The following is a 19,480-nucleotide window of genomic DNA, read 5'->3' on the forward strand; positions in this document are numbered from 1 at the left end:
AGAGAGAGAGAGAGAGAGAAGAGAGAGAGAGAGAGAAGAAGAGGGAGAAGAGAAGAGATTTTTATTAGTCACATTCCATTCTTTGAAACTGTAAGGACAAAACTGTATATACCACCCTCCCTCCCAGGCACCTGTCTCTCTCATCAGCTGTTGAAGGAAGTTTATCCGGACTGTTGAAAAAAAAACTTCCCAAAACCGAAGCGACTGTCAGAATGACTGACGTTTCATCTGACGTAAGTTAATTCAGACTTAACACTTTTTGGGAGGGAGGGATTCTGTCAGTAAATTTTGTTAATCAATTCCGACAGTAAATACTGTCAGTTAATTATGTCAAATAAATCAGGCCAATAACTAGTGGCAGCAAATTCTGCCAAAAAATTCTGTCGGAATAATGTATCAGTAAATACTGTCAATAACCGTCTGGCTGTAAATTCTCTGAATAAATCCTGTCAATAAATTCTCAGTCAATCCTGTTATATTAAATTCGGTCAGTAAGTTCTCGTAATGAAATCCGTCAATGAATTATGGAAGTAAATACTCTTAACAATGTTTGTAAAAATATACTTGCAATAACATTTGTCTGTAATTTTGTCAATAGACGCTCAATACATTTCCTCAGTGAGATATGCCTATGAATTTTTTCAGTAAATTTCGTCAACAAATTCCAGAACGGGAAATGTATATTGAACGTAAATTTTTGTGTTATTGACTTGAAGCCCAAATAAAATTCCAGACTCCTTGTCACCGTCACTCTTCATTGTGCGAGATTTATCTCCCTAAATCTCTTCGATTTCGTCGGTGTCTTGTGCGCATGCGCCGATATACAAAGAATGAAATGATTGATATTTGAGATGAGTAGAATTTTCAGATTTCTTGAATTTTAATAACATTCATTTATCAGATCTGAATAGAGACTGATGCTCAGTAGATGCCAGCTCCGATGTTTTATTGTTTTTTTTAAGTAATTATTTGAGTATAATGTGTTTCTAAGCCATTAGGTTTTTAGTTTATTCATCAGATAAATGCTGTGATCCATTACTCTGCCTCGCTGTTGCGGTGATTGGGCCCATAAAGTTGCCTTTTCCTCATAAACAAACAATTTATGGTCATCTTTCATCTCTCCTCTCTATTGTCCTTCAGAAACGGAAAAGTCAGAATGTGACAAACTACCTCATCGAGGCCCTCTCGACGAGGTTCTCATTTCGACAGAGCGGTGAATCTCACGTCTAATGTTCTGTCTCCCCTTTCTCTTTATCCAACCAGCTGCGGCCCTCGGCAGTCGTCTAACAGCCAGGTATGTAACTCAGTTCCTAGGTCAAGAGAGGCACACACACTTTTTATGGAACTCGCAAATTTATCCACCCTCAACCCCTCTTCGTCCGGTTCAGGAATGTAACGGGGGTTTTCCGCTTGTTAACTACATGCATTCTATAGGCAACAAAGAAGGAGAGAGAGAGAGAGAGAGAGAGAGAGAGAGAGAGAGAGAGAGAGAAGAGAGAGAGTGGAGGGGAGGGTGGGAGGTGGAGAGACTGACTGTAATTTTTTTGGTTAAACAGCTGATGGTTATTTGGGATAAAAAAAAAAAACTGATTGCTATTTTTAGTTAAACAGCCGATTGTCATTTTGGGTTTTACTGTTACTTGTCATTTCTGGTTAAACAAATGATTGTTATTTTCAGTTAAAACAGCTGATTTTAATTTTAAGTTAAAGCAGCTGATTATCAATTTTAGTTAAACATCTGATTGTCATTTTTGGTTTAACAGCTGATTGTAATTATTAATTCAACAGCTGATTCCATAGAGGGTAAGAACCAATGTCTTATAAACCTCTATGTCCCTTGACACTTATTTGATTTGTGGACCACCTTTTTTCGAGAGGACGGGGCCCTATCTTCTTCCTATCCTTCCCCTCACACCACCTCCCCTCTCCCTTCAAGGTAACAGGTGACATAACAATGTTCCCAAGTGTCAGTCTCCATTCTGAAGCCTTGTAACTTCATTTCCTTTGGTCTCATTCTGTCAAGAGCCGTCATTCCAATTTTTGCTCGTTTTCTGTTCATAATTTTTTTTATCTTTTGATGTAACCGAAAATCTTTTCATTATCTCCGATAGATGTTTTTATCAAGAGGATCATTAGCTCTTAGGATTTGTCAGCTTTATGAGGTTTTTGATCATTATATGGTTCCATTTTCTCTCTCTCTCTCTCTCTCTCTCTCGTTTCGTTTTGTATTTGGATAATTCCTAATCGAATGTCTTGTGAAGATTTAATCAGCGTTTCCCTTCGTCTTTGAAAGACACATTTTTAGGACCAGATTAAAAGGGATGTGATATCTCCCCTTCGTAGTGTTCATCGACGTAATTCTCTCTCTCTCTCTCTCTCTCTCTCTCTCGCTCTCTCTCTCTCTCTCTCTCTCTCTCTCTCTCTCTCTCTCTCTCTCTCCACATAAGAATTATTAATGTTTATCCTACAGACAGGGAGAATTAGCCGTTCATTAAACATAGCCCTCTTTCGCACGAGAACGGGTAGTAATCGATCTGGTGTCCTGAGAGGGACGAATCGCAGCATCCACCTGGGATGCAATAATTAGGGACCAGATGCTGATGTGTTTGCAAAGGAAATCTCAGACGGATGAAACTGATGGATGTCTGACCCTAATTAGCTTGTCTGTCCTCAGAATAATTAGGAATGATAAATAGACAAATAATAAACAAATAAAAAACTTTATTATTTTATTAATTGATAAATTAATAAATCTTAAAATTTAAATGCCAACCCAAACGTTCATCTATATATCTGACAGAAACTGTCGTGACTATAATCGTGAAAATATTTTCATGTTTTCAATATTTTCACATTTACTCTAAAAAGACGGCCTCCACATCGATCCAGCATCCTTTAATATAGAGCGAGGCGTCCCTTCGAATCCCCCAATATTTCCGCCCCGAGACGAAGGCGGGAGGGAATGTGGGTTAGGAAGGGAATGGTAGGAGAGAGCGAGGAGGGAGAGGGGGTTTAATAAAATCCAATATGGAAGGCGGTGGACATACTGTCAGCAGTTCCAGATGAGGGGTAGGGTTTTATTGCTGACAACAACGAGGCACCCAGAAGAGCAGCTTCGTCCGATATAGCAGCCATGTGGAAGGGACGGTCTCAGCCTCCGAGTGGAAGACTGTTATGAATTGCGCAAGGAAGCAGTTTTATGGAGTCTGGGGTGGAGTGGGATTCTGAAATAGGATGAGTTTGTCCTGGAAAAGAAAGAGTGGGCCCTGAAAAAAGAGGGCTGGGCTCAGGAAAAGGAAGGGATGGTCTTGGAAAAGGAGGGGTATATCCTGGGAAAGACGGAGTAGGTCCTGAAAAAGGTTGGATATGTAATTCAAATGGGTGGGTAGGTCATGGGAAAGGAACGGTGGGTCTTGGAAGAGAAGAGCTGCGTTCTAAAAAATGAGGCTGGGTACTGGACAAGGAGGGGTGCATTATGGAAAAGGTGCGTCCTCTAAAAGGAGTGGTGGGTTTTAGTAACGGAGGGATGGGTCCTGGAAAAGAAGAGGTTAATCTTGGAATAGGGGAGTGTACGTGGAAAGGGAGGGGAGGTCCTGGAAAAGAAACGATTGGTCCGGAAGGAGGAGGAGTCTGTCCTGGAAATGGAGGGGCGTGTCTTGGATAAAGGAAGGGTGTGTCTTGGAAAGGAAGGGGGTGTGTCCTTGAAAAGAAGGGGTTGGTTCTGGAAAAGGAAAGGTTGGTCTTGTGAAAGGAGATTTAGGTCCTCTACGAGGATGGTTTAGTCCTGGTAAAGAGGGGTGGGTCGTGGAAAAGGAGTTAGTTCTGGAAAAGGAGAGGTGGGTCCTTTAAAAGATGGATTGACAGTTTCTATATGGACTTAGTGTATTTCCTAGTGTATTTCCACACTGCAGTAAAACATGTCATAAGCATACATCTGTAAATTGTTACTCTCACATCACAAACATGTTGAATACAAGTCGTGGACTGTGTGGCAGCCCTAACCAGTGCTTCATCCACTTATCTAGTCGCTGACTAAAATTTATAACAACAAAGAACACTAGGTCTAGGGTCTGCCTGCAGAGTCAAGCTAATGTCTGCTTCTAGAATATTGGGACGATAGGAGTAATTTGAAATTTTTCTTTCACCTCTGATAGATGCTTTCCAAAGTACGCCCATGTGTTTAGTAGATCTATGCTTATTTCGTCTGTTATTTGAAAGTTGTTCTATTTGCGAATCTCCTCCTACACCACCGCCTCTTGTTTTGCTGTGTTTTTCCTCCCTCCTCGACCCTCTGATCTGCTGAAGGCCTCGTGGTGGTCCTCAATGGCCCAAGAAGGGTTATAATGACCTCTTTATTCAACACCTTCCGCTATTTTATCTTCGGAGGAGAGCCTCCGAGGATTTCGTGGCTCTTTCCCAGAGGAAGTGAACCAGAATATCTTATGGATGAGGCAGGTGCTTTGGGAATGGTTATATGTCAGTGCTTGACTTTGAACTCTACATAATGTTGTAATGAATGAAGTCTGTATATGCTTTTGTAGTTTTATTAGCGAGTATTTTCGTAAGAAATGTTTTTGTTTATTACATATAATATTTACTACCAATTACAAACTTCCTTTTTTTCGACTTATATTCTTCTGAAATTGTCTAAATCAACAAAAATTTCAGAATCCTAGTACCATTTTTTTACCTGAATCTGGTCAGCAATGAGTGATCTTGCTAATACATTGTTGGTTGTGTCATTAGCTTAGTTATCCACTTTTTAGCCTTTTACTTTTCGCCATTCCCGCTTCCTTCCTTCAGTCTTACTGTCCAACCTCTTTAACTATCCCTCCTTAATACAACTGTGTGATTTTCTCCCAGGTTTTAGATTTTTGGACTTCATCTCCTCTATTTTCTTGAGCTCTTTATCCTGCTGTCCAACCTCTCCAACTCCCTCCTTTCACTATCTGAAGCGGTGAGTGGCCGAGTGTGTTTCCCAGCGCTTGGCTTTTTAGCCTGAAATTTCATTGAATTAGAAACTCATTGTATTTGATACCGACATAGGAGGGTCGTCAGAGTGCAGGATCAGCGTCTTGTGGCTGCGTCTCTGCTGATGTTTGTTCTTCTTCGCCGTTGAAGGCTCCAGCATTATTGGATCCTGGAATCCAGCTTCCAGGTTATATGCTAATACTTTGCAAATGTTGAGGAGCTCTGCAGTCTTGTTTGTGCTTTGAAGCTGTGGCCATGGAGGAATGTAAACTACGTGCGCGCGGTCTCAAACACACACACACATAAACGCGTTAGTTAGATGTTTATCTTTTAAAGAAAGTTGAAAAACGTCTCCTGTCGACTGGAATATTGTCTCTTTAGATGAATTCCCTGGAATATGTTCTGTTCCAACAATATAGTCTGGGCGTAAGGGGCATGATGCACCAATGGCGGTACCAAGCCCTCAGAGGAAGGCAAGGGCTTTGGCTAACGACAATTTCATCGTAGTAAAAAAAAAAAATGGGGGGTGGGGGAGGGCGGTGTGTGTGTGTGTGTAAAACTTACAACAGGCCTGAAGGAGTCAGATGTGAGCGGTGGTTGGTCAGGAGGAGTCGAACCAAGGGGATTTCCATCATTTCCCCGATATGATGAGACGTCGTGACGTCATTCGCTGTCTGTTCGAGATCAGGGAAGGTCTGACGTCATCGAGCGTCCCTCCGCCGTCTTGTTTCCTCGCAGACCATAAACCTCGTCTTGACGACCTCCTCATGGACTGGACAACAATATGGTTTTCATTAATTCAGGCATTGCGTAAATCTCTAATTCTTTAAAAATATTTTAACCTCATTAAACAGATCATTCACTTATTTGAAATATTTTGTACTAGTTCGTAATTTCATTAGATTCTTGCGAATTTATTTAGTTCACATAAATTACATTGTTAAACAAAAGCTGTCAATGGAAAATATCTATTTTTTTTTTAAGTCAGAAAAATGTGGGATCCAATATTGAACACTCTCTCTCTCTCTCTCTCTCTCTCTCAGGTATTAAGGTAAAGTTTGTAAATAGATGATGGTGATTTTTTTTCATGAAAGGTCTGCCATGATCCACAGATCCGAGAGGCTTGGAAAAAATGATAAGGAAATTGAAATATACTCAGCTTTGTGTATTCAGTTTTCTGTCCTAATTTGCATATACAAAGTAGCTGTTGCGAAATAATAATAATAATAATAATAATTATTATTATTATTATTATTGTACTTAGGAAGCAGACCCTCTCTCAAGCATACTTTATTAAAAGTAATGGCTACTTCAGCAGCGTTACACTTGTTAGAGATTCTTTCTCTATTTTGCGGAATATCGGCGTTTTCAGTGCTACTTAAACAGGCTAGTAGAGCGCCTATAGAGGTCATGGTAAAATACAGGGTCAAAATAGGTGTATATATTTGAATTTTACAGATAAACTATGATACCATAGTCATCAAAGTCATTAACGATTTTCTCTCTCTCTCTCTCTCTCCTTAAAGCGAGCTTTCGTCTGGAGCTGCCAGACATCCTCGGGCTGGGAAGCTGAGGGTGGACTGATCTTGGTGCGGTGTCCGTCCTCCTTATATCTGTGGTTGACAGCAGGGGGTCTGCCCCATGCTTGTCTCCTATTGGCTGGTGGTGGTGAGTCTGTTTTCATTGGCTGCCTGAGCCAGGTCTCAAGCCACTTTCTTCGGGCCGATGGTTGCGTTGCAGCATATCCTGCAGCCGCCTGGACCTCCTAAGCGGCGCAGTAACATTGATGGGCGTTGCGCTACGCTGTGGACGTCACGGCTACTTTGATTTCCATCGGCTGCAGGAGTACCTCGTTCGGGGGCGGTTGTCATCCATAGAGTTGTCATGATCGGTGGTGTCATTGTTGGTGGCAGGTCTTCTCATACTGTAGGGAGGAGAAATTCTTCCTGCGTCGTATTCAGAGTAGGTTTTATTTGCTGGATGAGTAGCGCCTCCAGCAGGCGCAACCGACGGGCATCAGGGGCCTTCCCGATGATCTTCGTGTTCTTTATGATGACATCTCGGGAGATGGCCTCGTGATGTTTGGTGCGGGCGTGATTCTTTATAGCCCCCTCTTGGGCGTGGCACGAGAGTCTCTTCGACAGTCGCATGGTATCATACCTACGTAGGCGCCGCTGCATTCGCGGACTGGGCATGTATACTGGTACACTACATGCGTCTGCTCAGGGGTTCTCGTACCTGTGGAGAGGGGTTATTTTTCATAATAAGATCGCGCGTCCTCCGATTCTGGTAATATATGATTAGGTCGATATTCTTGGTGTCGTCAGTCGGGGATAAACATTATCAGAAATAATTTTCTTAATGGCGTCCTCTTCTTCACGGTAATGGGAACTCATGAAGGCTTTGTAGTAAAGCTTGATATTATCCTGGGGGCGGGGTTGCGGGCTCTCACTACCGTACCATTTCTCCAGGGCTGTGCGGACTTCCTTGCTGATTAATTTATTTGAGTACCCGTTATTCACAAGTACTTGGGAAGCGCGGTCGAGGTCCTGGTGAGTGTCCTGCCAGGTTGAGCAGTGGGAGAGGGCCCTCCTGACGAAGGCCCTGACGGTGGTGCTTTTGAATCTGGCAGGGCACTCGCTGTCTCCGTTGAGGCAAAGTCCTAAATTGGTTTTCTTTGTGTAGACTGAAGTACGGAGACCGTCTTCCGTCTTGCTTACAAGGACGTCGAGGAAGGGGAGCCGATCGTCGGAGCTGCGTTCGACTGTGTAATTCAGCACACTACACTGCTGAAATGCTTGACGGAGGGCTTCTACCTCATCCTCGGCGTCGACTTGCACAAAGATGTCGTCAATATAACGTCCATATCTGCGGGGTTGCTGCATCCTGGCGAAGACCCGTTCCTCCACGGTGCCCATATAAAAGTTAGCGAAGAGAACCCCCAGTGGGGAGCCCATCGCCACGCCGTCCTTTTGGCGGAACATCTGGCCACGGTGGATGGAGAAAGGGGCCTTCTTCGTGCATATCTCCAGCAGCGTACGGAGCGAGGCTTCCGGTATGTTGAGGGGCGCCGTCGACTGATTCCTGTAGACACGATCAAGGATTATATCTATGGTTTCGTCGACAGGCACGTTCGTAAATAGGGACTCTACATCCAGCGAGGCGATAATCCCGGTACCAGGGGCGTCCTTGATGGCTTCTAAGAACTCTGCCGAAGACTGCAGGCTGTACCGACTCGGGACGTAAGGGGTCAAAATTTGGTTGAGGCGTTTAGCCAAGGCGTACGTAGGGGCGGGCGTCTGGCTGATGATCGGCCGGAGGGGGTTTCCTTGTTTGTGGGTTTTTACATTGCCATATAAATAACCCAGGCTGTAGTCTCCTTGTATGGGCGGGAGGTGCACAGCATTTGTTGCAGCATTCACTGTGCTGATGACTTAAAATTCCAAATGTCTTTGAGAGTAAAAGCTTCAAACTCCGTGCATGTCATTAAGGGGCGATGAGGACTCTACATTAAAGGGATAGGGTGAAAGGGTCAAGGTCATACTTGAAGTCACAGGTCAAATACACCTTCTCTACTGAAGATAGCCATAAGGCCTTTAGTTCAATTACAAAGTCTCCATATAAACAAATGAGAAACGACGAATTTACATGAAAACTAAAAGAAGTAGAGATAAATGATTAATTCATAATATGCTTATAAAACAACAAACATAATTATGTAAGTAATTATTAAAAAAGTAAATAATTTCCAAATTAAACGACTGGCTTTTGCTAAACGGAGGGTGGAAGAAGGCGACGTGTCAGATGTACGATGCGTAAACTTTCTTCGTAGTGTCTATGCAGGATCCATACACACTCTCTGTATGGATCCTGTGTCTATGGTAGTAGGTATGTGTCACGGTCCAGATCAGATAGAACAGGTCAGCCAGACAGCGTCCCAATTTTAAGCCTCTTCTGCGCACCTATGTCATCTGAGGGAGCGCGGTGGTGAGGACCATTAAGAACGTAGGTATAACACACCGTCAAGAATCTTTTTAGAAGAGAATGTTTTTGATAATGTGATCTTTCAAGTGTCAACAGAATGTAAATAAAACAACATTTGCGTTTTGAAAATATTTTATTAAGTTACAACTTTTATCTTTTTTCTTAGTGCCTCCCTGCATGGTTGCCCTTGACGTTTCCTATACTTTATCAAATTATTAAGATATCTCATTCGAAAATATACGGATATTTTTACATAAAAAGCTATAACATCGTCAGGAACTTCAATATTAGACTTTTTCAATTCAAAGCAAAGCTTTTTAAAACAATGTTTCCCCTTTATGAGTGCTTTCCCGTGTACAGCATTAAAGATCTCCCGCATTATTACTAACTGTGAAAAAAAATGACTAGAAGGTACATGCAACTCCCCCCTACTTACATATTCTATCCAAGTATCACTCTTTGGTACTTCTTTATTCTTATTTCCTAACTCAGGGTATTTCACACAAAATGTTTTGACAATATATCCCCCAATGTATTTGAGAGCCTCCTCCTCAATTACTCCCTCGATATCTTTTTTTATTTCTATGTTTGCTCTCAAAAGGTCTTCTTCCTCATCAAAAACATCTTTTTCTAGATCAAACTCTAAATTTCTAAACATCTGTGCTGTAAGAGATATTTCTAAAGCTAACTCCCTTTCTTTTGTTACATACTCATCTTCATTGGCAAATTCAATGGATTTTTCACCTGAGGTGATATTACACTTTTCACTTATTACCTTCATTTCCTTCCCTAACAACAATTTTTTTAGCCTGAATTTAAAATTCACTGCATTTGGATGATCATGGTGACCATCCATTTGCCTTATGCACCCAAAGAAATGTTCAAGGCAATCTTGATTTAATCTTTGTGTCAGCAGGTAGTCAATACTATGAGAGGCTTTTAACATATTAAACAAAGCAATGGTGGATTTACATGATAAAATTATTCCTTTCTGGAACTTGAAAAGACTTTTTGTATCAGGACATTTAACTCTCATAGTACTCATTACCTCGATGACCTGGAGCAGTGTACCTGTTTGTTTTTCTATATCAATACCAAAAGCATTGCTTTTACCAAACTCTCCATACATGCAAGAAGAATTCATATCAAACCAGTCATTCATTAAGAGAATAAAATCGAACTTTTCACTCCAGTTTTGACATTTCAACAGTCCCCTTTCTCCTAAATATTTTACTGAATTGGCCCATGATCTAGACAGCAGTTGCACTGCTAATTTAACGCGCTGTCTTTGTTGACCGATTACATTTAAATGCATTTCATTGATCTTATATGCAAGCCCATAGTCTGTTTTGGTTTTACTAAGCATTTCTCGTATGCTAGCATCTGAAATACACTCTCCATTATTAAGGAAAAAACGAGTCAATAAAAATTTTTCTTACTAATTGGATTAAATGGGGAACATCCGAGAACACAAAAACTTCTCTATCTGCTTTAGGCTTTTTGAAAGATATCCTATTTTCAAGGGGGTCAATATTGAATTGTTTCCACATACGAAGATTTGTAGATCCCATGTCATGCACCACGGCTACCACAGGATAACCAACATCCTCTACTTTCGATACTATTTCTAACAATACTTTATGCATATCACATTGATCGAACTGAAAATAGATTGGCTGTCTCCATTTACCTATAAGACCTCGCAACATTGCCACCTGTACATTTTCATGCGGTTTGTATAGGACATCTGCTCCTTTGTCATAGCTCCACTCTTTCTTAATGCTCATTTCATCAAATGACAAAACAGCAATCTTTTCAGTACAGGTAAACGTTTCTGCTTTTGCTTTCAATAGCGTTAATACTGATACCAAAATCCCCGGTTCACAGTAAAACTCTTTCACTCTTTCCTTGAGAGTGCTCTCGCAAGGCAATGGATAACCTTTTTTGAGCCTTAGATATCTATAGCACTTGGGACTTAAGCTTCTAAGAGTAAAAGCGTTTGCAATGTCATCACTACTCCGCTCACAAACTTTTTTCTTGTTAACTTCACGTTCAATCAAAACAGACATATTTTCATTAAAGTAGGCATTTTGTTCCTTCAAGTAATAATTTTCTTCTTCAAGCTTCTTCATTTTCACCTTTAAATTTTCAAACTCCTTTAAGACACTTGTCCCTGGCATGACTTCGTTTTCTTGCAAATTTGTCATCAGCCGTCGATATCTGAGTATCACTTATTGACGAAAAGCCAACATTGCTGATGTTGCAGTCTGTATCCAAAACACTTAATAGCTCCTTGACGAATTGTTGACGATTCCTGTTTTCAGCTCTTTCACATCTTGAATTAACATGTTCTGAATGCAATGCACCTGAAACAATATCACAAATATAAACACTAGTGCTTCTACATAATTATATAGACTATTAATTAATTTGGACTCTAAGCTTGACTATATTCACTTTTATACGAACAACAGCACTGCAAAACAGTTGCTTAATGTACTCACCATTTGGTATGAAAAGACTTGGTACAGCATTTTCTTTTAGCGGCCGATGATTTTTAGGACTTTCAATGCCTAGTAACCAAGACTTCATATCATCTTTGTAATCCTCGGGTTTGAAATGAATCGAGCAAACAGTAGCATACAAAACGTTAATTCTGTCTGCACGACAACAGGCATTTACCCACTGGTCTATGTATGGCTTTGCCTTTGGAAAACGATGGTATTTTATATTGGAGTTTTTCGTTTTTTCACGTGTGTTAAAACAGCCAAATACAGCGCAGTTACTTGGCATTATCACTGATGGAATGAATGAATGAATGAATAAAAAGATATATAGGTACACAGCACGTCCTGTTGTTTACCTTACCTCTATGGGTAGCAAACTAAAGCATTGTTTTGGTTAACCACGTGTGAGAGACCAGGGCGCATGACGTCACAGTATTGGTGATTCATACCCAAAGCTGCGCGCTGGCCTAACCACACAGCCGCCAGCCAACATTTGAACCTCCCAAATGGCAGCTCCGTAAAATAAAAAATAAATATAAAAAAATGCTAAATTTCCTCGTCTCGTAAAACAGCGAAAAAGAGGAAAATAATACGAAGGCAATGTTGTGCATAACGAGGACATAAAGGGACACTGCCTAGCCCATAAAAACGAGGGAACCATTGCTTGGCGAGGGGGAGGGGGGAGGTGAGGCCGTAAAAATAGCAACCCCCGCCCCCCCTCGGCTACAAGATGTGAATTTGGGAGCAAGGAACAAGGATTAGATGCTTATTATATCACTATTAGTATAAAGTAACATTCACAAGATTAAAAGCGTGTGAAATCATATATATATATATATATATATATATATATATATATATATATATATATATATATATATATATATATATATGTGTGTGTGTGTGTGTGTGTGTGTCTGAATTTGAGATCATGGACATAGTATTAAATTACGAATTACTGTTACGGTAATTCACATCACGAGTTTACCCAATCCTTCAGAGTTCAATTAATCCCCAACATCCCACAAAGAGACTTACAGACCTTACATCTTGTTCGGGTTGCCCCAGGTCCCTCAGTGTGAGGCACCTGTGTGTGTGTGTGTGAGAGAGAGAGAGAGAGAGAGAGAGAGAGAGAGAGAGAGAGAGAGAGAGAGTGTGTACAGATAACACATACACATTTATACATCCATTTATGTGCTCACACAATGTCAATTGAAACAAACTCAAGAGAATAATATCATAAACTTTTAACTTTACCTTTTTAACAGTTGAAAGAACCCCCAGAAGACGACGTAACCTGGAATAAATTAAAATAAATATCATGAAAAATTACGTTCTATCACTTTAGCATAATATAAGACCACGATTTATCTTTTACTACTTGTTAATTTCCTCATGAAAATATAAATAAGTATATGAATAAATTCACTGATAATTTTAAAGTTCAGGGTGATAAAAAAAAATTCATAAGAAACTTAATACGTACTTGAAACCTTCCAAAATAGGCCTATCTGAAACTTAAATATTTAAATCTTGATATTTTCTATTAATTCTACCCAAAACTATAAAATTTTCTTGCCAAAAAAAAAAAAAAAAAACTAATAATTCAAACATCATTTATAAAGTATGTAAATATTAGTCCTGAGAGAATGGAAAAGGAATATCTAATGAGGGCCAAAGGTATGCTTAGAAAGCAAGAGCCCGTACAAGCACAATACAATCTCAATCGAACATAAAAGAGTTAAAACTTATAACTAACTTAATGTAACATTTGTGTCCAGCAATGCCACTCCTTTCAGCTAAATCACAATCCCCTAAATTACATTCACGGGCTATTTTGGAAGCAAGAGCCCGTGCAAGCACAAGACTGAGTAACTCTGTCTTAAAGAAAAGATTTGATAATTCGAATTAACTGGTCTAACATCAGAGATTTCAGTGACCTTGACAGACAGTGGCAGAATAGAGCACATTCTATTCAGAAATTGCCTCTCCGAGGTTACCTTACATACTTACTTCCTTACTTTTACCTCGAGGAGGTAATTGTATTCCTTCTTTCGTGTGGCTGCAACCCAGCACAATCCAGGTAAAATAAGATTTTCCAGAGAGAGAGAGAGAGAGAGAGAGAGAGAGAGAGAGAGAGAGAGAGAGAGAGATCCTTCCTCCTTTCCTTCCACCTTCCGTCCTCCTTCCCCTTCAGAGAGAGAGAGAGAGAGAGAGAGAGAATTAAACATTTAAATGCCCGTTTCAGACTCTGATACAAAACCTAAATACTGTACCTCAGGGCCATATGCACGGACAGTAAACAGACAAAATAATAATAATAATAATAATAATAATAATAATAATAATAATAATAATAATAATAATAATAATAATAATGAGAGACAAGCTTCCGCACCAGTATGAATTTGACGACCGTAGCCGCACTGGCTGTAAACAGGGATACAAACATTGATTCCTAAAACTGACAAAATTAACCTCGGCGTATTTGTTACTGGCTTTAACGATTTAACGTTGTTATAATGATAACATTGAACAACTTTGAATGATAAAATATAGTTAAATTATAATATTTTACGTTAACAAAATTGTTAAGATTAACAGCCAAATAACAGAAGTAATACTTGGGGCAATGTAAAACCTGAGACGGAACAATACCAGTTGATCAACAACTTCAGATCACAAATAATTTATGATTGAAATTTCATTCTATGTACAGTTCCGTTGCATGCATATAAAAATGTACTTTATGATGATACCAAAGTAAAATCTACGTCCGTAAAATAAAAAATAACCTTCAATATTGGTTCAAGCTAGAACTTGAAGCATGGACCACAAAAGCTATAGGCCTATGCTGCGGATTCTCTACTTATTTCATTGGCCTACTTTTATGCACACATTCACTGTTTGTCAAGATTATTTGGTACTATAACATTTACTTATTCATTTTTTTTTATTTAACCTTTATTTATTCCAGGTATCGTTCCAATGACTAACAATGAAAAATATATATACTTTGTCTATGTCCAGGATAGCCTTTTATGTCGTATGTATAATATGTCACCAACACACCAAGGATGACGGGAACTGAACCGAACGGCCCCAGTCACTGAGCTGTTATAATTATTTTTATGCAAAAGAAAAATATATACAAATTCAGAATATTTCTTGGTTAAAGCCAAAATCTCACTGTCATCATTCCATGCAATGAATAAAATTTCTCCGTCTTCAACTTCCGGCCAATATAACACTGCAGCGACTGTTGCATTCACCTCCCCAGACAGTCTCACGGACAAAACATCTCGTACATTAACTTACACAAAATGCAACTTTCATACAAGAAATTATTGAAATATCTTTCATTCGTACTCGCATTGCCAGGTGTCTTTTTATTTACCCATAATTATTATTTTAAAAAAATCCTTATTTGAAGCCCACAGTTCGTTTATGTTGACACGAGTTGGCTATTTGTTACAAGCTCGACATTGGCGTGTTTGCCTTGACATAGCGTAGAGTTGCCAGACGTCCCGTTTTTCCGGGACATGTCCCAAATTTCATCATATTGTCCCTTGTCCCGCACTGACCCTTCTGGAACACCCTTATTTTCCTATTTTATTTTTACTCTCCGTGAGTGTGTATTCATTCATCTCATTCACGAATATCCTGTGGACTGAAGAACGAAACAAGTTGGATGTGTCTCCGGTGGAAGCTCTTACAAAACGCTCGGAACCTTATTGTTCAATGTCAAGAATTTCATAGCCAGTGCTAGAAAATAAGGACCTATTAATAAAAAGCAAGATCGTCAGTGAAATATAATTAAAGATTTATATAAATTCAATTTCAGTGCATATAAATTTAGTTTTGTTTATACTCTTATGCTCCAAATGAAAAAAAGTTAATTTGGTGTCTATTATTTATATCGATGATTAATTTTCCAAATTATTCTCCTTTGGTGCAGTTTCGTTATTGCTTTGACTTGAGTATTCATCTTCCAAATGGTTTTCCCTTTGTTTTCTTTCCACAACATTAAAATTCTGGCTTTATATGTTTTTCACTTCTGTGATAATTGTCACTACTTTGTTTTATAGTATATGGGTCTGGATGTGTACATTATAGCTCTAAATTTATATATGAGGTGAGAAATTTTAAGTGTCCCAGATTGCTAATCTTGTAATCTGGTGTAAGGACAACGTTTTTATCTATTTTTTATTGTATCCAGTCATCGAGTCGCGTTGTTCCTTTAACCATTCTATAGAGCGTTCCGCGGCCTTTCCACCGATGTATAACACACGTAATTACATTATTTGTACGCCTTATTATCTTTAAATGTATGATTGTAAGAAAATACAAACAAATCTACTGTCTCAGAGTCGTTTCTGCTCTCGGTGCGAGTCTGTCCGCACCTGTCTATGTCAACCCAGTTCGTCTGTAAATAAATCATCAGTACCACCCAGCTACCTGTCTTAATCTCTGGTCTTCACACTGGCAACTCTAATAATATATCAATACAAATCTGCATTTTTATGGTCCAAGACGGTGTGAATTACTTTTATATATAGCCGTAGCATTCAAATGCATTACAGGTGAAATAATTTGCTTATAGTTATAGTAAGCCACTGGTTATGCATCTGCCACATCTACTCACTATGAAACCTCCGTTGGCGAGAGGCCAGATGGAATGAAATGCCGTAACCGTTGTTCCTGATGTGCGCACTTCAATATTAAATTTTAAGTTACTTTAAAATGTCGATAGTCAAAATCAGGCATATTCAAAAGTTTGTATATAAAATTTCGGTATTTAGTATTTTGTAGGAGGTTAAAAAAAAGGGGGGGGGGGGGAAGTAGAAGAGAGGAAATTCTTAAGCACAAACATATAACGCCAGGGGAAGGAACTAGTTCGTAATGCGGATGCTTCTGAGATATTAAGGGCCTTGAGCTACAAAAACAATCTTAATTTCAATGTTGGCGATACATTGATTGATTCATGTCTTGCAATTTAGGCCTTCCTAATCGCTCCTATAGAAACTATAGGGCTTAAGTATAAATAAAACAAGGCCCTGTTTTAGCCTAATAAAATGTTATGTTAAAGGCCTAAGCTATGAACCAACGGTAATCACTAAATGTACTTATGGGTATTTAACGTTGTAATACTACAAAATTTGGATAAGAAACCAGTGTTAAATTCAAGTTAATGTTTACAGTGGCGATATATTACGTAAGGTACTATTTCAATTTAGTCCTCCTAACATCTGGAGAAATATAGGACTTAGATGTATAGAAAAAAGGCCTAGCCTAACCTAGTTAAGGTATAAGCTTAGGCTACAGCCAACGGGAAGAAACCACAGATATACGATACAAATACCTGGTCCTATAGACACGTGACATTCTGAAAATATGACATTTAGTTCAAATCTGGAAAATGCATCTGCTGGAACGTATATACCATACCCTTAGCTACTTCCAGGCCCTGAGGAATGTCGATGTTGATGCCAAAAACCACTGAATTTCCAATCACTCGACAACACAGAACACAATCACAGCCTTCGGACGCTACTGAAACAAACAAACTCCAACCGTCATTTGGATACGATAAACAACCGCTAATCGGAGCCGCGTTTGTGGCCTATGGCCGAAATTATCTGAACACTCAATAGACACAGGACCAAACCATCCCCCAACCACCCTCTCAGGGGAAGCTCTCTTGTCAATTTCCGAATTCCGACGTCTTCTATCTTTCTAGAAGAGAACGGGATATAGAAAACCATTATCTTAAAGGGTAAACTATTAACAACTTAGTTTTTGGTATTTTGAGAAAAATATTCGTTGAGTTATTATATATCTAAGGATACAGCCACTTTGCTTCTCTACAAAATTTTGAAGATGAAATTTTTAATCACACTTCATTCCAAGATACAAGGCATTTATTTAAAAAAATAATACATTATAACAACAATTACTTATAATAAGTAAAAACCAAAGAAACGAAAAACAAAGGTCAAACTACAATAGAGAATAGTTATCACAATTCATACTTAGAAAACAAACGCAATATCTATTTCACAGCGAAAAGCATTTCTGTTGTCGGTTCAAACTCATTAAATTTTCCTTCTTCAGTAATTTCACTTAAGTGGATAAGAGATCTTACAGTTTCCAGTTTTAGACAGTTTCTTTCTTTCCTTTTTATTATATCTAATTTAGAAAAAAGGCGCTCTGCATCAGCGTTAGAGGTAGGGAGAGAGAGAATTTCCATTGCCAATTTACCCAAAGACTCATATTTTTTCTGACCCAGTCCATCTTCAACAGTCATAATATATTTATAAAATGGCTCTATATCATTGGGTGATATTTTTATTTCCTCTGGGAAAGGGTGCCAAGATATATCCCACCACTTTTCGTCTGGGGATTGCCTGTCATAATTATTAATACGGGGAACAGCATTACCTAAATCAATCAAAGATGGTACACTGCTTCTGATATTATGATCCATAACAGATTTTGGATGCAAGCATGAAGCCAATTTCCATCATTTGTTGCTGAGGTCAAACCTTTTGTTTATTTGCTGGCAGACTACAATGAGGAAAGTTCAACATCTTTTCACACTTTCACCCAGATCTCTACGCTGATATTCTGGCTTCTGAAATAAATCGTGAAGCTCAGCCCCGAGGTACATTTGATTAAGTGGAACACGAATGTTTTCATCTGCAGGGTCAATTTCATGTAGTGGAGTTTTTACAATTATGTGAGGATAACAGTTTTTCAGTAGTAACCTGTACATATTGGATATTTTGTCATGAAGGAGATGGAGTGTGGGTCCCTTTGACTGAAAAATTATGTTTATACTATTGAGTTGTGGTAGAATGAAGTTCAAAAAAATCAAATAAAAAAAAACTAAAGGGTCCTTAAGTGTGTTATGAATTTGTTCTACAGCTGTTAATCTTTCCTCCAATGCAATCTGCGTGAGATAAAGTTTGAGGGGCTGCCACTGCTCGAACACTCTCGCAACAGCTTGATGAAGCGATAACCACCTAGTTGCAGAAGGATGCAATAACTTATGAGGTGTTACCTGGCAGAAATCTTGAAATTCTCTAAATTCATATTTCCGATTTGCACTATGAGAAAAAAAAAGTTGTATATATTCCTTATGAGGTCTTCACATACTCGGGGCAATGTCTTTGCTGCCTCACTTGGGCAACGGTGAATGAATACTGTGTGCAACGCATCGGAATATTGTTATGCCTGGCATTTGCTCTCAGCCTACTTGATAAGCTGTTAACAGTACCCATTACATTTGAGGCACCATCAGCAGCGAAACCTATTATATTACTCAATGGAATTTGTAAAGCATTTAAACTGTTCAAAATCACGTTATATAAAGATTCCCCCGATGAACCTTGATTCCCTTCATAAATGTTTATGATGTCCAGCATGAGTGTTATTATTTTGCATTCATCAACATCAAAATATTCAACAATTACAGCACATGCTTTATTTACCGAACAGTCAGTTGTTTCGTCAATAATTGGGCTAAATTTAGATTTCCGAAGCTTCGCTGCCAATCCATTTAATTAAAGCATGATCCCTTAAGACCTGAACCAGGGTAGCACATCGTTTCCTCTTCAGTGTCATGTTCGCAGCTATTTCGGAGTCTGGGAACACTCTCTTTTGTAGGTCCATGATGTCATCACAAAGACTGCATTTATAAATTCAATGAGATATAGTATTTTATCGTAACAAATTAGAATTAGTATGTATGTATGTATGCATATATTATATATATATATCTATATATATTATATTATATGTATATATATATATATATAAGTCTATCACATACCGTGATTCATATACATATTCATATACACATTTGTAGTTCGATATATGTATATGAATCACGGTAATGTGATAGACTTATATAATGACTACGTGCGGGCAAAAGCACTACCACGCCACCGAGAACGAGATGGGTTGATGCAGTCTCCAAAACAAAAAATACCTGTGCGCGAAAGGTATTTCAGGTG

General features: G+C 38.9%; 1 long non-coding RNA gene across 1 annotated transcript; it reads right to left on the minus strand.

Moving 5' to 3' along the window:
* Nucleotides 1-2,958: 2,958 nt before the first annotated feature.
* On the minus strand, nt 2,959-17,149 carry LOC135199184 (uncharacterized). The gene is made up of 3 exons (XR_010310958.1): nt 16,911-17,149; nt 12,720-12,759; nt 2,959-5,743 (listed from the first exon to the last, which is right to left on the minus strand). It is a non-coding gene; the product is annotated as an uncharacterized LOC135199184 (long non-coding RNA).
* Between the last annotated feature and the right edge of the window lie 2,331 nt (nt 17,150-19,480).

The sequence above is a fragment of the Macrobrachium nipponense genome, chromosome 25, assembly GCF_015104395.2.
Source record: "Macrobrachium nipponense isolate FS-2020 chromosome 25, ASM1510439v2, whole genome shotgun sequence".
Taxonomy (NCBI): Eukaryota; Metazoa; Arthropoda; class Malacostraca; order Decapoda; family Palaemonidae; genus Macrobrachium; species Macrobrachium nipponense.